The 19,757-nt window shown below is 37.6% G+C and overlaps 1 protein-coding gene across 4 annotated transcripts in view; it reads right to left on the reverse strand.

Moving 5' to 3' along the window:
* FUT8 (fucosyltransferase 8) overlaps nucleotides 1-19,757 on the reverse strand; it is a 123,268-nt gene that overhangs the window by 84,915 nt on the left and 18,596 nt on the right. For all 4 annotated transcript variants that reach the window (XM_034062221.1, XM_034062223.1, XM_034062219.1 and 1 more), the window contains exon 2: nucleotides 13,544-13,620. The gene's annotated coding sequence lies outside the window, so the exon portion shown is untranslated. The remainder of the gene's footprint in view (nucleotides 1-13,543; nucleotides 13,621-19,757) is intronic.

Below are 19,757 nucleotides of genomic sequence, written 5' to 3' on the forward strand. Positions count from 1 at the left end.
CCCACTGCCCTGATTTGCTTTTAATGGTTCTGTTAACATTTTCCAAACTGAAAAGGGATTCCTGACGATAGCAAAAACAATGGTGTACTGAAACCCCAATTTACAAATAGGAAGTTTTCATTTGTTTCAGATTACTAAATAATGACAAGTTTTTAAAGAAACTCAGTTATGCACAAGTATAAAAACATTTATGTGTTATCAAAAGCCAGAACAGGCTTTAAAAAATATCATTAGAATATTTGTATTATAATACATAAAAGAAAATTATATGTGCAATAAACAGCAACAACAAAAATTGTGCATTACAGTTCTTTTATTCCAGCAATGCATATTAAGATCATAACCAAGAAAATGGAAACATTCAAGGCCATTCTTTTGAGTTATGCCTTTAATGCAGTGAGTTGAATTTATCTCCATCTAAAAAACTCACCACAAAACCTTAAGTTTTCCATGAACCAGAAATGAACCTAAAGCAGTGTTTTGATATATGTTAAACCTAAACCACAGCAAATGGAACTAAATTGAAAATTTGCTTGTTGCTATTTAAATGCATATAAAAGAGAATCTGTCAAATATAGAACTGAGGAGGAAGGGAGAAGGTGTGTGCAAATACTTCTGTACTACCAAATTCAGTTTTATATTTATGGACTGTAAAATATTTTTTTAGTGTTTTCACATAGAATTCAAAAAAGCTTGTACTGAGTTACACAAATCTGTATCTTCATTAAATGTTACCAGCACAGGTCATTTCCTACAATGACCACAGGAAGACCATAGGAAGACCTCATCCCAAATCTCAACCTGTATCATTTCTAACTTTCTTCACTCCTAATCTACGTTAGAGAAGTGCACAAAAATGACGCTTTAAATGTAACCATCAAGTCAAAACTATTTAGAACCAAATATAATGGTAAAGTTTCCTATAGGGATTCTATACAACAGAGCATGAGATTCTGCTTTCTGGATAATTTATTCTTTGATGAACTACATGAGCCAACACAGGCCCTTGAGCATGAAAAATGAATCCTTGCACTAAGCTGTTTCTATAATGAAAAATAACCACATATTCCTGTTTTTCTATTCCTTTACAGAGTTGCAAATTGACAAAAAAGACTGTTTCACTTTTCCCAGCAGACCTGCATTTTTCTAAAAGTGCTTGTTCAAGAGCTTTGCCCAAACCAGGCAATTCAATTATAGTTTATTGCTCAGGTCATGTCTATATTGGCTCTTCTTCAATATCCCATACTTAAACACATACAGAATCATAGAATAGTTAGGGTTGGAAAGGATCTTAAGACCATCTAGTTCCACCCCCCCTGCATGGGCAGGGACACCTCACACTACACCATATCACCCAAGGTTTCATCCAACCGGCCTTGAACACTGCCAGGAATGGAGCATTCACAACCTCCCTGGGCAACCCATTCCAGTGCCTCAGCACCCTTACAGTAAAGAACTTCTTCCTTATATCCAATCTAAACTTCCCCTGTTTAAGTTTGAACCCATTACCCCTTGTCCTGTCACTACAGTCCCTAATGAAGAGTCCCTCACCAGCATCCCTGTAGGCCCCCTTCAGATACTGGAAGCCGCTAGGCAGTCTCCATGCAGCCTTCTCTTCTCCAGGCTGAACAGACCCAACTTTCTCAGCCTGTCTTCATACAGGAGGTGCTCCAGTCCCTGATCATCCTCATGGCCTCCTCTGGACTTGTTCCAACAGTTCCATGTCCTTTTTATGTTGAGGACACCAGAACTGCACACAATGCTCCAGGTGAGGTCTCATGAGAGCAGAGTAGAGGGGCAGGATCACCTTTGACCTGCTGGTCACACTCCTTTTGATGCAGCCCAGGATACAGTTGCTTTCTGGGGTGTGAGCACACACTGAAGCTGGCTCATGCTCATTTTCTCATTGACCAACACCCCAAGTCCTCCGCAGGGCTGCTCTGAATCTCTTCTCTGCCCAACCTGTAGCTGTGCCTGGGATTGCTCCGACCCAGGTGTAGGACCTTGCACTTGGCATGATTAAATATCCAATAACTCTTTTTTTTTAGTTTCTCCAGATTTGCTTGGTACGGAAGTTAAATTACACGTTTTGCCTCAAAGACCAACTTTGAAATTCTTTTAAAATAAGGTTCTATTGAATAAATCACTTTCTATTTTTCTGGACAGAAAGCAATATAAGCAATAGTAACACAACAAAGTTAGTTCTGTTTATACATATGAATAGGATTTGGTCTATTACAGAACTATAACCAACAAAGATAAAGCTATATCCTGTGAAAGAAGCATATTACCAGGAAGCAGTGTAGACCATCATTTCACAGTTCTGTTTTCCACATGCAATAGAGGCTTTTGGAACAGTTTAGCAGAAGCTTATTTCAATTTCATTTGGCTTTTGTTCTGTTGGGGATTTTTGTCAGTTGGCTTCTTTGTAAGCTTGTTGGTTTGGGGCATTTTACTGTCTTAAATCTTATGCTTGCTCTGTTTCTGCCCCATTCTCCCAGGTTTTCTCTGCTTGACAAAAAAGTATATTACAGACCAAGCACACTAAACATTAGGATGTAAATAAAAAGGCATGAAACCCAAGAAATCATTACAACCACAAACCATCAAAACATTCTTTACATATTCATAGTTCTTATGATTCTAGAAATGAATATCATTTAAAAATGTTCAGGAAGCCATTATCAGTAATAAAATGAAGGACTAGGGATCAACTACTTCTAACAATAGAGAAAGAAAAACTAGGGTCCCCCAAACACTTCGCACTGCAACCAGTTCTACCAAAAATTATTCCAAAATAATTCTCTGATTTGATACCAAAAAATAAGATATCCCAATGACCTAGTTCTTAGCTTATTACAAAATAACTTGTCTTCCCTGCTTGCTTAGGAAAAATGTATGTTTTATTCATTATAAAAGAATATATAAGGAATTTCATTTCTTAACCTTGTGTAACTAAATGACAGGTAGGGAAAGATGAAAAGCAAAACAAACCACATGCAACAGAAAAACCTAAAACTCTTTCTACACTTTGACTGCACAAACTGGTCCAGAGGAACAGAGGCAACAAAACGGCAAAACTCTTCTTGCCTTGAAGAACTCTGAACAAGTACTCACTCTGAGCAACTTGGCTGCTGGAGAGAGATAATCAATTCATAAGCACAACAATCTTTCTGCATGAAAGAAACACTTGATTACTCACCACAACAGCCCAGGAATTAGATTAAATTCAAAGGAAGGTACAGCATTAAGCAGAATAAAAGAATAAATTGCATTTCAGAAAAAAAAAAAAAAAAAAAAACAAAAAAAAACCAACATCCCACAACTGCAGGTGTGTAGAAAAAAGAAAACAGGAAAAGGTGTTTGTAAATATCCCTGCTGAAAGAATACAGATTAAAAATGTAAGGAAAAAAAATCAACACATGCCTTTCCTGCATGCATATGGACACATTACATGCATTATATTTCACTAAAGAAATGGCCAGATTGAGATCCTGTTGAAATACAAAACACTGACAGAAGTATCTGCAATGACTTAGTGTGTACACAGAGACTTCAAAGAAGCATACCTGCATGGAAGTTCTAAACAGCAACAAAGTTCTGATTAGTTTTGTATCAATTACCACTTAACTTCTGATGCTTCCTTACTGCCTGTTTTGAATCTCAGTACATGCTGAGCTGGAGAAAATCCATATATTTCAGGAAATCACATAGAACCTACTGATTATATTTGGCCTACACTATGATATGTTTACAACCATTACTAAATTATGAAGATGTTGATGCAAAGGAATAGAACCATAGAATGATTTGAGTTGGAAAGACCATAAGATCATCCAGTTCCAACCCCTGCCATGAGCAGGGACACCTCACACTAGACCATGTTGCCCAAGGCTCTGTCCAGCCTGGCCTTGAACACTGCCCAGGGACGGAGCATTTATCACTGCTTTGGGCAACCTGTTCCAGCGCCTCATCACCCTCACAGTAAAGAACTTCCTCCTTGTATCTAACCTGAACCTAACCTAAATAAATTAAATGCAGGCAATAAGCAATCCGACATAAGGCAAACAGGGAAAACCCTCAAGAACTGCCATATTTGAGGGATTTGCAGAGTTCTGACCTGAAAGATTATTCCTCAAAAAAGGCACATTTAAGAAATAAAAGCAGAGAGAGGGGTGGAGAGTGTACATTATTAAGCTACTGTCTGAAGCCATTAGAATGTGTGAATTGCATCCCACTAAATTGCTGAGCAGAGCTAGATTTTAACTTTCTCTTGACCTTGCCTTGTATTATGCTCCTTGCTGTAGTAAGGCATCAAAATAATAATCCACTCTAATATAGCTTGTTGTAAAATGCTCCCAGACCCAGAGATTATTTTACATCAGTCATTCTAGCAACATGCCCTGGAATAATGCTGTTATGCTCAACAGCCAAAACTAAATATAAGCCACTAGTTGAAAAAAACAGGGATGAGTTTAATTTTTCCCAACTTAGTGATTTTGTGGTATGTTCAGAGCACATTCAATGACACCAGTTTTTTATGCAAAGGGTAGGCTTCAGAACAGAAGCAGTGTTCAAAAATGCACCACTCAAATATATTGTGAAGAGCTGATGTAGAATGAATTTTCAGGTTTTGCAAAATAACTTCAGAAGTATCAGCATTAATTGACTTTTACTCTCCAAAAGAGCTCAGTAATTCGGGTTCATCACAAAAATTGTTAGGATATGAAATTTGTAAGAACTATGTATTAGTTAATAGCAATAATTATGAATTGAAAAACAGAAATTCCAGGTATATGCAAATTAGTTTTCCGGGATATTCCAGGAAAAACAGGAAGCCACATTATAAATGGTACAAAAACATGGAGAACAGCAGGCTGAAAACAACTAGACTAATTGTTTGAATGGAACCAGTAAAACAAAATTAACATTAGCATCTTTAATCTGGATGTTAACACAAGCCTAAATGATTTAGTAACAGAGAAACTCAAACACCTTAAAATATTTAGAGCAAAATAACTTTAGAACCTATTCTAATAGTATTGCTAAACTAGAAAAAGTTTTCTTCAGAAAGCATCAGTTGTCATGCTGCTGCAAATAAGGGCACATCAGAGCACACACACTTTTCACATATTCTGGCTGCTCTTCAGCAAGTCTTGTAACCACAGAAAGGTGCACAACACTGTTGACATTCCAGAGCCTTCTTTATCGCTGCCCAAGATATGATTAATGTATTGCTTTACAGTGCTCTGTGGGATGCTAATCACAGCATTCAAGGAATTACAGAAAGCTAGGAGTCCACTTCTCACAACTCAATTTGTGGCTTTTTAGCATCCCCTTTTTCAAATACTTGTGGTTCACCACACCAGTTTTCATTCTATCATCCTCCAGAAGAAACATTACGTCTTCCCAGATGAGTTATGCACACACAACAATAGCATACATAATTTTTCCATATTTATTTGACTTCAACAATCACCAAAATTACACTGAAATGAAGACAAAATAATCGAGAAGAAGGGCTACGCAATACAGACGGTGCACAAAAATCACCAACTGCTGCAAGCATTCATTGACCAGCTGCATAGTGCCGAAGGGGTACTTTTGGGTCTATGAGAAAAAAGTACCAAGTTACAAGATCATTCACTTACAGTTAACAGGACAATCAGCAATCTCCTCACACCCTTCAGATTACATTCATGCCAAGCAACTATCACATAACACCACTGACAACAAAATCAAAGTGATTTGACAATGGCACAAAATGGAATGATTGCTCTCTGGAAGTTTACAATCCCAGACTATCAGTCCCCACATCATCGACTTGAAGGGAAATACAGAGTAAATAGCTATCATTACATCTAAAGAGCCACTAAAAACATGACCTTCTGCACAACACTGCAACTGTAACATGCAGGAAAGAAGAACACTTTAAGACAATGGCATTTCTAAAATGTGTTCAATCAAGAGGAAAGAGACATAGCAGTTCTGCCTTCCTAAGCCAATCTTAACCATAAAAGGGAAAGCAGTACGTTTCTATGGTTAAATAAGAGAATACCACCATTATTAACATGGTTCGGCAGAAAGGTGCAAAAAGCAGTCTTTTAAATATAGGACTTTGTGAAAACTTTAGCATTTTTTCTTGGAAAGGCACATACTCAGTGGCAGAATTGCAATGCCAATAATCATTCTGAAGGATTCTGCCAGTAGCGTGATAGGTAAAATTCTACACAGTGTTTAAAGAGGGGAAAGGAGTGACACAAGGACGGCATAAGAAGACTAAATACGCAGTTGACTGGCTGAAAATGAGCTGGCAATGCCTTAAGACAAGGATGGATTTCACAGAGTTTAAAATTCCTGTTATTGTAACACATTGTATAAAGCATTTGTGACAGAAGCGTTACCAGTAATATGCTGACTTTGGTAAGAGTATGTTGGTAACCTGCTGACAGGAGTTGGTGCCAGAATGGAACTGGAATTCCCCTGTAATACTCTAACATGTTTGTTCCCTGTGCAATACAACGTGGTCTCAGTTCCATCTTCAAAGCCAATGGCAATCCTTCTTCCTTTTTTCCATCTAATGTAGACATTCTGCTGAATGTGCTACCTCTAACAAATCGTGCCTCCCATCTCTGTTTGCCCAGTAGCCTTTTTACCAGAAAGCTCAGAAAATCATTTCTTCAGCTTTGTCTTCCCTTTTCCTAAACAAAGTCAGTCTTCCAGGTATCTGATACCTCAACCAAAGGCCAATGACAGAAAGCACAGATTTATTTTTTCATATTAACAAGATGAAGTGAGTGAGGGGAACACAAGTACTATTACATTTCTCCTATGAGAATCTCTCCAAATTAGATCAGTTTGTTTCAGGGGTGGTTTGTCACCACCCTCAAGAGAGCTACATACCATTCATCATAGCTTACAGATAACAAAAAATTGCAGAATGAGCTGTTGAGTGACTGAAAATACAAATGTAGAAACAGGCTCCTTAAATCTCTAAAATGACATTCACTTTCCCAGAATCTGACTGGTTCTTCTAGCTCTTTCCTAAATCCTTTCCTAATTCCTAAGGTTATTTCTGAAGACTAGACATCCAACCTGATCATCATATACCCACCAGAGTCCATTACAGTTGCATACAGCAGTAACATCACCTACCCTACATCCCTCCTATCCGTCGGTTTTATTCTAAAACAGATCCTCTAACCTGTAAGTGCAATCTACAATATTAGTCTCTAGACCTGGATCACATACTTGCCTCTATTCAAATACAACATATAGAATCATAGAATCGTAGAATAGTTAGGGTTGCAAAAGACCTTAACACCATCTGGTTCCAAATCCCTGCCATGAGCAGGGACACCTCACACTAACACCATGGCACCCAAGGTTCTGTCCAACCTGGTCTTGAATACCGGCCAGGGATGGAGTGCACAATGAAGCCAGCTCATGTTCATTTTCTCATCAACCAACACCCCCAAGTCCTTCTCTGCAGGGCTGCTCTGAATTTCCTTTTTGCCCAACCTGTAGCTGTGCCTGGGATTGCTCCGACCCAGGTGTAGGACTTCGCACTTGTCATGGTTAAACTTCATGAGGTTGGCATCAGCCCACCTCACAAATGTGTCATGGTCCCTCTGGATGGCATTCCTTCCCTCCAGTGTATCAACAGAACCACACAGCTTGGTGTCATCGGCAAACTTGCTGAGGGCGCACTCAATCCCACTGTTATGTCACTGACAAAGATGTTGAGCAAGACTGGTCCCAGCACCAATCCCTGAGGGACACCACTTGTTACTGGTCTCCAGCCAGACATTGACCCCTTGACCACAACTCTTTGCGTGCGGCCATCCAGCCAGTTCTTTATCCACTGAGTGGTCCACCTATCAAACTGATGTCTCTCCAATTTAGAGACAAGGATGTTGTGCAGGTCAGTGTCATATGCTTTGCACAAGTCCAGGTAGATGACGTCAACTGCTAATCTTCAACTTCTTCAAAGTTCCACTTGCCAAGCAATTTAACAGTTACTGATCTCTTTTTACCATTAAAATTACTGGATCCTTAAAACTGCAACTTTTACAGGTTTATTAGGAGTGATATATTCTCCCCCAGAGTTAGCAAAGACAATGACCAAGAACCCCCTGCCATGCAGCCTTAAAGGAACTCTCCTTAGGGTTTGAAAGTTTCCTGTCTAGTGACAGGTTTTTGGATTCATTAACCAATTTTAATACAGTTAACATGAGTTACAACAAATTCCTTAGGAAAAAATCAATCTGATTAAAAGACAGTATCATTAGGATCAAGTTCAAGTGAATCACCCTATAATTAACCTGTGGCCTGATCGTTTTTTTTTCTATATACTGGCAAAGCATCTCATTATTCTCACTCCCTTTACACTTGGGTTATTTCAATGTTTGTCTAGAAACAAAAGAGGTCACCAGAAATCCCTCAGACTGAAGTCCAAAACAATTAAATGAAGATTTTTCCTTCCAGAACAGGTTCTGCCAAATTCTCAAGTGTTTTCAGACACCATTTAATATAATCCAAACACAGACACAACAAAGTACCAAAGTATCAGTGTAATATGATTACATCATTTAAAAAAAGCAAAGTCAAAACAACTGTGGAATATGTCTGTATTGTAGATGTAGCCTTGGCATTGAGCCACATCCTGTTCTTCTCCTTGACAGCTACAATTTTTTCTAATAAACAACAAATAGCAGGCAAGACTTACACCTTCAGACTATCATTTTATTTAAAATGACGTTATTAGATAAAAAACTATAACTCACAGATACTTTCATCAGAATTGGCTATACCAACTCTCTGTATTCCATATTAAAAATACCTGTGACATAGTTGCTTGCCTATTTAACTGCAGGAATTTGTGAAGCAGGAAATGTATTCCAGACAAAATACACACCTTGCCTGGCTATTTCCTCTGATACTGTCTCCTTAAATAATTTGTCAACACTTAGATTTAGTTTAGTCTAAAAGTCTTATCTCAGACATTAAAAATAGATTATCAATTACATCTAAAATTTGATTTTCCAGGCATTATAAAAATATTACTAATTTATATCCAAATCATATCCAGCAGGTTATCATCTTTAGTTCTGCCAGATTTACAGCCACTGTTTTAGATTTAAAATCATAGAATAGTTAGGTTCGGAAAGGATCTTAAGACCATATAATTCCAAACCCCTGGGCAGGGACACCTCACACTAAACCATGTCACCCAAGACTCCACCCAACCTGGCCTTAAACACTGTGAGGATGGAGCATTCACCTCTTCCCTGAGCAACCTGAGCCAGTGCTGCACCACCCTCACAGTAAAAAACTTCCTCCTTATATCTAACCTGAACTTCCCCTGTTTAAGTTTTAACCCGTTATCCCTTGTCCTATCACTTCAGTCCCTAATGAAGAGTCACTCCCCAGCATCGTTTTATCTTTCAGATACTGGAAGGCTGTTATGAGGTCTCCATGCAGCCTTCTCTTACATTTGGACTATTTAAGCTTAAAATTACGTGTATTGAACGTCAACGGTAATTTGGTCAACTGGAAAAAATATTTCAGCTAAAAACTTGTAAAAATAACAAACTTACTGTAATATGCAGAAAGAGATTCTATGCTGTTTCTGAGCACCATTTGCAAAAAGCTGTTCCCTTCATGCTCCACTCACAAGAGAAAGCCAGTGCGGAGTGTGGGAGGAAGGAAAAAACCCAACTACAAACTAGACATTAAATCATAAAATGTAATAAGGTTATCAGAAGTTTATTAGACCACACCTCTCCTCTAAGATGAGCTCACACATACTTGTGTGTCTTACGATGTTTTTAGAGCTTCCAGAGACATATGCTATTCCCAGTCTACTGCAGAGTTTCACTAGGCACACAGCATCAATCTCCACCGGTAAAAACATAAGCTTATTAGGTTTGTAGTGCTCCAAAAGACCTCTAGCAGCAGCACATCCTCTCTTTATTAAATTAGCCTTGACTTTTTCAACCTCTCCTTGTAGGTCTTGGATTCAGTGTCCTGATCATCAGTACTATTGACTTCTGGAGTCTCCAACTTGGTGAAGTAACTTAAATGTGTGCTCACGTATTAAGTGCACAGTTCCAAATCTGACACAATGAGCTTGTTGACTTCATTTCTACCCTAAATTGAGCAGAGGGATTTACACAGTGTTTTATCACAGTGCTTCCATTTATTTATTCTGTTGTGATGTTACATTTTTTGAACGTTTTTCTGTCTATGGTGCTGTTGTCTTAAGGTCAGCTCTTAACTCTCAATCTTTTACTTCAGAACTCCCAACCATTCCTTATTCTGTATTTGCCTTTTTTCTTTAATTTAAAAGCAGTATTTTAAACTTGCCCTTACTGACTTGTATCCCATGTTTCATAGATCATTCTAATTTGTTGGTTCATGTTAAATTCTAATCCAATCATCCAGTGTCCCTGCAGTCTTGTAGCTGGTACCATTTTTCACTGCAGTAAACATGCAAGTCAATGGATACATTAGTAATCTCTTTTCTTAAGAAGGAAAAAAGGACATGAAAGACTGCTGTTTGTGCTGCTGCATCAGAACTGACTTATATAGAACACACTTTTAAAAAAGAATACATTTCAGAAAGCCAGCCTAGGAGTAAGCCAGCTTTTAAACAAGAATCCCAGCTAAATGACTGCCAGAATAAAACAGTGAACTGAAGCTGAATGTTAGAGCAAGAAACAGATTTTGTTGATCCTCAGATGTGGGGGAAAGTAGTAAGCAAGAAACACAGGAGGTACTCCAGAAACACAGAAGGATGGCTAACAGCAATGATAAAAAGGACAGGACTAAATCAGCAACATACCCTTCTGAAAAGATATTTTCCTTTTCCATCAGGAATCATATGTTTATCTATTTAGATATGTAGAGATACATAAAATCCATTCAAGATCTCAGCTGCCCTACAATAAACCTTAAAACTCACAATATAAAGGCTTTTTGAAGAGATAAGATTATCATCAAAAGCCTATCTCAGAAAAATGTAACTTGCAGTATACTCAAGAAAGGATAAGAAAGTCGTTTAGAATGTAATTGTTGATCCTTCTATTTTAATAAATTACAAAACTGCAGTCCATAGATGGAATGTATTAGATCAAGTGTGAAATATGATTAGGGAAAAAAAGAAAAGAAGACATAGACTATCATGGGAATGTTTTTACATGTGAGAAGTATCAAGAAAAATATTATATAGGTAATGGAATAAATAGAGGTTTTCCCAGCTGGACTCTCAGAGCAGAAAACAGTTCTGAACAGAGTTTGTTATGCAATCTGAAAGGAAACAGGAATCCAACGCAATCTATAGGCTGCATAACAAAGTAATACAGAAAAGGTTATCACCTCCTCTCTATTACTTAGTTACTTCCCTCAACCTATGAGCATTACCTAGATCTTACCTAGATAGTAAGCTCCAATCAGCTTACCTCCACTGCTCAATCTCCTTTAGGAGTTGAGCAATGCATACAAAACCACTGGCTTAACTACTGCTTCAGACACTACAGTTTATCCTCTGCACAAATCCTCTTAATGACCCTCCACAAATTGAACAGAAAAGGCAAAAAGAGGTTTTATGCAGTTCTTAACCATTGAGATCTGCCCTTGCTAAAGGAAGGACTGCATCTCTGCAACAGATGCAACCATCACCACAGCTTACAGAGAAATGAAGGTAGTGTGAACACAGTACAAAACGAAGTATAAACACTAAGTATAAACAAGCCTATATGCATGCATCCAGGTTCTCAGTTCAACCAGCCAATTCTGGAAAAAAGTGAGGTTTAGACAAGTCATGCAAGTTCTTCGTACATACTTATCATTCATTCCCAGGGCCTGAAGCACACAGGTATTTCACATGGGGCTTGGCAGAGGGTGGAGAGGAAAACTATTACAGATTTTCTATTTATCTGCTAATCCTGTTTTACCTCTGAATCACTGTTTATATTCAGTATCAACAGGTCACTCCTACTAACAGCAAGGGCTGGGAGGGCTGTGGCAAGATTAGCCAGTTCTAGTCTATAACTCTCACAGAAACCAAATCTCCAAAGACAAAACATCTATTTCCAGTCTAACATTGTGGTAACACAAGTGTTAACCACAAACTGATGGACAGATCCACTGCTTGGCTGCTGTTTCCCCAGTCTTTGCTCCTGACTTCAGATTCTCATTTCTTCCTTTGCACCACTTTAACACTTTTCTGCACTTATCTTAGCTGATCCAACCCACAAACCAAGAAACAGAACTACGTTTTTACTGGGTTTGTGAGATAAAACAGTTCACTGGTTTCAGCAGGAGTCAGATATGGGAAAGAACAGGGGGTTCAGGAAATGGAAACAACCTCTTTCAGCAGCAGTAAGCAGTTACAACAGACAACCCAGTTTCCAGAAAACTAAGTGGAAACTGGATGTTTGGAAAGCTACCACCTTATTCTTTGTTTCGTCCTGGCCATGAAGTCCTCAGCACACCATTTGAAATCCCACTTTTATTTTTTTATATTAAACTATTCATTAAATTCTTAAGCTGAAAAAGTACTTCAAGAGTTGTAACTGTATAAATAAGTCATAATAATGGAGAGTACTTTAGATGTCTACAACTTGACAACCATTCCTGCAGTTGGGTGAACAGTAAAACCATCTCATCTGTAAATTTGCTTGAGCTGGTAGTCTAATCCAAGAAGCTTTCACAACCTTATCTTTACCACAACCAATAATATCAATCCTAACAGTCTTTTCTGCAGTTGCATCTAAAAAGAATAACTTCCTAACATGCCTGGTTTCCATTTTCATATCTGAATTCACGTTTCAGTGAAGTTCAATTCTTTAATCAACTTCTCAAACAGAAGAAAGTTACTATTCTTCTAAGATTTATTTTTTATGATACATTTATTTATTTAAATAAGTATTGTGGTACTTGCTTAGACCTTCAAAAACATAAGAATCTGCAGTATTAAGGTTTTAATACTCATCACTATTTGAGAAAATCTAGCACTGGACCTAAAATATCCCAGAGCACACAATGGTTTACAGCCACAACAGCTTAGCTACTTATAAGTCTCAGATAAACTTCACAGAACAGGGCCTGTGCCCAACTTCTACAGTACTCATGACCTTTAAGAAATACATGCAGTATATCTGCCATAGAGATAAAAGGGCCCAAAATGCTGCCAAAGAATAAGGGCTTTGTATGTAAGACAGAGGATACATAATGAACCTATCAAAGAATTTATCTTTTTAGAGGTGAGAAGCAAAGAGGAGAAAGGAGAGAAATGGGCATAAGGAGAAAAGAAAGATGAAATAGGTGTCTGACCCAATTTTGTCAGTGATCTGGCATAAAAGCAAAAGACCTGACCTCTCTTTTGCAAAGTTTGCTTCTTCCAGCAGACAAGGATTTATGAACAGAAGGGCAGTTTTCAGCCACTGTTTAAGCAGCACAGGTCTTCACCTAGTTTGTGCATATCTAGCTTTTGTCCGAGTGGAGGCAACATCGCAAAGGAACAGAAGTACTTACTTACCAGCAATAGTTATTGTTCAAATTAATGTTCTGGGGGACTCTTCTTCATCAAGTCCATTTTGAAGCCTAGGTAATTATCTGAAAGTAGAAGGAAAAGAGGATCATTAGTTTTTATCCTTTTTTACTTTTATCTGTGTTTTCATCCTTTGACAATTACAAGCAGCTTGCAAGAGATGCATGCAAACACTCATAAAAAGAGAAGAATTTTATCATTTATGTTTAGATGACTTGCAGCAAAACTCTTATGAAAGCAGAAATCTATACATATAAACGACCTCTATTCATATCAAGGTCCAAAAAAACCAGAAACTGTTTGCTTCATTGCCAAAAAAAGCCCAACAAAGGTGAAGTACAGACCCCCAAGGCATCTGTGAAACAAATTAAGAAAACAAGGGGGGAAAAAAGCAGTAGATTCATTCTTGGGATATATATAGCCAGGCTTTAGGACAAAAAAACACTGAGAAAAATAAGATCCTGAAAATCATATGCCCAAAATTAAAACAGTAAACTCCTCACACTGAAATAGTTGCCACATGGAAAAGAATAGGCTCTGCCTTTAAAACAGATGTTTTGTACCACTTGTTTATGTTTACACATAACAAACTTAGTAGACCATAATACAGTAGGTAGTTTTAAACAAAAATCTTACTTTTGGGTTATGAAGGCATGGAGTTACTGCATCATTTTATAACAGTGGTCTCACTAATTCAGAATGGCTGCATGCCACTGAACTAAGTGTTCATTCTTGGCCATACAACAGGAAAGCAATCAAAGCTGCACCTATCAGACTCTGCAACAGCAATAAATTGGATGTTGAAAAAGCTAATTTGTCAGGTTCACCTGACTTCAAGGAAAGGGATAAAACTGGGGAAGGAAAATAAATATGAAATGAATTAAAGCAACAACAGTAGCAGGAATGGGAGTGAAAATGATAAATGCGTCAGATAATTGTCTTTTACTACAATGAGAATTCTGCCAAAAGAGAAGCTTCAGCAGCTGCAGTGTGAAATGAACAAGGCGAACTGGCAACTCTAAAAATCTCAAAAGCAGCAGAAGTGACAAAAATAATTAAATAAAAAAGACTGAATTTTTTATTTTCTTTTTCATGTAATAAATTATTCAAAATAATCAGCACCTACAAGGTCAGAGCCCATAAACTTCCAAAAATGGAATGCCTGGAGGAAAGAGTGAGATAGCCTGTTTTCAATTCCATTTGAGATTGATAGCTTGGGTATACATCAGCTAAGGCGGCATTCAATAAAAAGGGCATAGCCTTTCCTGTGATGAAGGATTTCTGAAATCCAAACAAAAAAGAAAAAATACAGCACTGTTACCCCATGTATAAAAAGTAACAGGAAAGTTTTAGCTGGTCAAAAACTCTAAACTAGTTATTTTATTGCACCTTTCATCAAATCCATTGCAGTTCCCATTTCACAGAAATGGGGAGATGAAAGTACCAGCTGAAGGTGAGTCAGGAAGTCAAGCAAAACTGAATAGGGAGTCCACCTTTTCCAAGACATAGGCCTACAGTGAACCTATTAAAGCACAGTCTGGAATGATGTGTACTTTTAATTTTATATGAAACATTATGCTCTATCATCTTACAAGTTCATATTTGCAACCCCGATCACAGGTAGAAAAGAGCATATTATGTGAGCCATATGTATGGAAAAATAGTTTTAGACATGTTTATATTTCATGTAATGAAAAGAACTACTATTAAATTTACAAGTTGATTTAGCTTGAGGCAACAGCATTACAGGCAGTACCAAAAGGCCAGAGTCTTACCAGACAGGGCTATTCACCCTGCCCTACAAAAAGCTCCCCAAAATTTTACACTTAGTTAACCTAAAATATACAAAAACACACAGAACAGTAGAAAGAAAGCATGCTAATTTGGGTCTTTTTTCCCCACACTAACATACCATCAGAGTCAAGCAGATACTTAACAGTCATTGACAAAGTAGAGGGGGAAATAAACGAAGCTCCAATGTAGTTTCTACCTCTGCTCCAGGAAAATTTGTCCACAACACATATGATTAACAAAAAATAATAATCATTACAAAGCAATGAAGTATATTGAGTTAGCTTAACATAAAACAGTCCAGCCAAGCCTGGCCAAGTCATCTAAAGTTCCACTTAACAGATGCTACCTGTATGACAATGAAATATTAATCTGAGTTCCAGTTGGTTGTTTTGCAACCAACTATGCACTGGTTTTAGAACATTTTCCATAGTCTGTTCTGAGTAACTCACAAAGAAGATACAAATTCTATACTGAAATCAAGATGCAGGCAACCAGTAACATTTCTTTTCCATCCCTACACCTATTACTAAGAGGAAAAAAAATAAAGCCCTTTGTTTTAAGATCACAACTAATGTAAAGTGACTGTCTATAAAATCAACCTACTCCAAGTCATTCAACTGTCAAAAAGCTTACAATTCTCCAGCCTAATATTGTTAATATATCCCTGAAAATGGAATTCTATTTAAAAACACAGCTATTTAAAATAAGTCTTTGCATTTGTTTTTCAGTCACCTTAACAGTATTTACAAATATCACTAACTAGACAATGGTGCCTTCCAGGTAAGTCTGCCCCTGTTGCAGTGATTTTTTAGGAGATGAAGGTCATGAAGCAACTTTGCAGACAGGAAATTTAAGTTATATGCCAGATCCTGACATTGAAATGATGCATGTATATGGGACCAGTCATTACCGTTTATTTTTAGAAAAATTAATCCATTTATTAAAAATATATCCTTATACGGGTTCAATATCACCTGGAATGTTTAATCCAGTCTCCTCCATTACAAGAATCCATTCAAAACAAAGTCCAAATACATTTCATCAACACTTCCAATGTAATTTGAGTTTTAAAAAGATGTAAAACTTGACTGTACAACAGCAAGAGAACAGAATACAAGGGTGCCAGCTGCACTGTATGTGCCTGCAACTGCAGAAGAGTAAGATGAAAATGCCTACATAACCTGATGGAGGATATGACACACTTCCCCATTTCACTGGGGCAAACTGATTTCACTTTGTGCAGACGCTAGACCTGTATGGCAGCACAGGTTTACCTTCCTAATGCCACAGGAAGAATCAGACACTTAGCTCAAAATCCCACCTTTAGTCAATGGCAAATCACCTCTGCATCCTGCATAAACTATGCACCAAGAAGATAAGTAAATAAAGATTCCCTTCTGATCTCTACATAGTACAAGTGATAATCATGAAGAACAGAATTTGTAAAATTGGAAACTTCATGAGAAACAACAATCAAATGTTTTCTTGGCTGCTTTATCCTCTTTCTCAGACATTTCTGTCATTCCATCACTGAGAAATCTCATATGCTTTATTTTTATATGTCTCATTTTTAATTTTTGATTCCACAATCAACCTTATAATCTTACATAGTCTTTTCCCATAAATATATGAAGCATTACCTTGCACCACCAAGTTTCTCTCTCCATTACTGATTTTGTAAAACTAGACCTTACCCTCTGATTTTTCAAATAAGAGTTGTTACTAAGTTTACCCCTTGGATGTATTTTCAGTTGCTTCTCTCCCATATATGCACTCACACTCAATAAGGACTATTCTTATTTCTTCCTAGGCTTTACTTGTGGAGTTCCTTCATTCTCCTTAAAAAGGCAAGTTCAGCTTCAACATAATGACACTAACGATCCTTTCATTTCCAAATGACTCCATCTTTTCTGAGTGTAACTGTGATCAGAGCTATGTACCATCCTAAATGTAAATCAACCAGTGCTTTATTGGCTGGTCCTAACAATCTTTTTTAAAAGCTAGAAACCAGCTGGTGTGTCTTGGAATCATGTTACTCTCCAAACCTGTATTATCTGTCAAGAAAACAGATCAGAATCATGCAACAGTCTACCTCCGATGTGTCATATACCAGCCTAGTTATACCAGGATTTCTTGTCAGCACTCATGTATGTGAATTGTCAATTATTATTTTGTTAATTAAACTTAAATCATTTCCTATTACTCCAAACACCTAAATCATCCTCTAAGTACGATAATCCTGCCTTCTCTAGTATCAGCAATTTCAGAAGCACATAGACCAGCTCTTAAGTGAAGTCACTTGCTTATTTCAGCCCTGGCTCTAAGGTTTCCACTAACTGGCAGAGAAGTGACTGAACCTATGTTAAGGCAAATATTATGAGAAAATAAACAACAAAACCACTTCAAACAAACAACCAATTCAGCTACAATGTTACACTGACTGTTTTTTTCATGTCTGGCAAAGAAAAACAAATGAAAAATAATGCCTTCTGTAAGCCAAGTTGCCCTGGGTTCAGCAGCAACAATCATTTTTTCTCCTTCTTAGTATCTGGTGCAGTGCTGTGGTTTTGACTTTCGGCCTAGGAACAGTGCTGATAACAGCAATGTTTTTAGTTACTGCTCAGTAATGTTCAGTCTGACCAAGGACTTTCTGAGCCTGCCATGCTCTGCCAGGGAGGAGGGGAAGCCGGCAGAGACAGGACACCTGACCCAAACTAGCCAAAGAGGTATTCCATACCACAGAGCATCGTGCCCAGGATGTAACTGAGAGTTATCCAGAAGGGCTGGTTCTCTGGGGGGGGTTGGACTAGGTATCAGCCCATGCTCAGTCGGGCAGGGTGGGGTGAGTTATCAGTCAGCCGGCGGTGAGGTGTCGTATTCTCTTCACTTGTTATTTCCTTTATCATTATAGAATCATAGAATCATTGGTAGTAGCAGTAGTGGTTTGTGTTATACCTTAGTTATTAAACTCTTCTTATCTCAACCAGTGGGAGCCACATTCTTTTGATTCTCCTCCCCAACTCTCCAAGAGTCTGGGGAGGAAAGGGGGGAGTGAGTGAGTTAGCTGCATGGCTGGGTTTAAACCACAACACAAGTGAAGCTCAGAACACGTGTTTTCTGCTTTTAAGACAAGAGAGAATATGGTTTACTAATGAAGAAATAGTTAATTTAGCTTAAAAACTGAACTTCATCTCCATTATACCCATCAATTCACATGTCTAGCATTATGGTTAGCTGCTGATGCTAAGCAAGTTTCCTTAAAAAATACAGAAAAAAAACAAACATCCCAGGGAAAGGTAACATTTTTAATACATATATTTTAAAAAAGATATGCATGATAATCTGTATATACTATATCTATTTATAACCATAAATATATATAAAAGATCTTATATAAAGATATATATATGATCATCTTTAGTTGAAGATCCCTTTCTGCTAAGAGTTAAAGAAAAACTGGCATATACTCAATCCATAATATGCAAAGATCAAAGCCAAATCATCTAACTTCTACTGCACACAGAAGAAAGACTCTCAGGAATAGCTGGTTTGCAGTGAAATGCACAGGATTCTTTCTGCAGTTCGACTTTGTAGAGAAGGTTTTCCTTCAAACAAGCTTTGACTACCACAGGTTTGAGAAGAAAATACAATTGTTTAATTAAATTCTACGTTAATCAAACAAGATACAGATTTGGAAGCATTAGTTCTCAAAATTCCTCAAAACAAGCCCAAGAGAGATTTCCTTATGCTTTTTTTTTCTTTATCAGGTAGGACTTTGCCACTTTGACCTCATTCTAAGAGTACACTAGTTTTAATAGCACAAATAATCATTAGAAGCAAAACACAGTATCATTATCCTTCCCAGAACAAAACATAAAACGGTTACTATACGGTGTAAAGTCCCTTCATGATACTGAAATTCTCACACATAATGGGTATATTAAAGGGCCAGCCTAAGAATTAAATTATTAAATAAACACATTTTCAATCTATTCTCTTTATAGGAGATAGGTCACCCAGAATGTAATAAATCAATGTGACACTGCACAGTTCTCAAGTACTTCCCTATTCCCCTCCTTCAGGACACATTGGCCCAACCAGATGACTCATTTTTCCCTTTTCCTTAAAAAAAACACATGACCCTAGCTGACACATCCCAGTATTCCCAGAAGACAGGTCACTATTGTTCAGTGCTCCCAGCCCCATATTTTTCACTTCACAAAGTTTCACATGTGCTGCAGGGACACTGCTAATAGAGTACACACTTGGATGTGTAGAGCAAACTTGGGGGAAATTTGGGAAAACACTGCAAGCACTGCACCTCTCTTAGCTCTCTTAAATCCAGGAAAACATGTTATGCTTCTTTTCCCCAGAGTTCCACTACTTCTCAGCCATGTGAAGTGCCATC

The sequence above is a fragment of the Melopsittacus undulatus genome, chromosome 4 (genome assembly GCF_012275295.1).
Source record: "Melopsittacus undulatus isolate bMelUnd1 chromosome 4, bMelUnd1.mat.Z, whole genome shotgun sequence".
NCBI classification, from domain to species: Eukaryota; Metazoa; Chordata; class Aves; order Psittaciformes; family Psittaculidae; genus Melopsittacus; species Melopsittacus undulatus.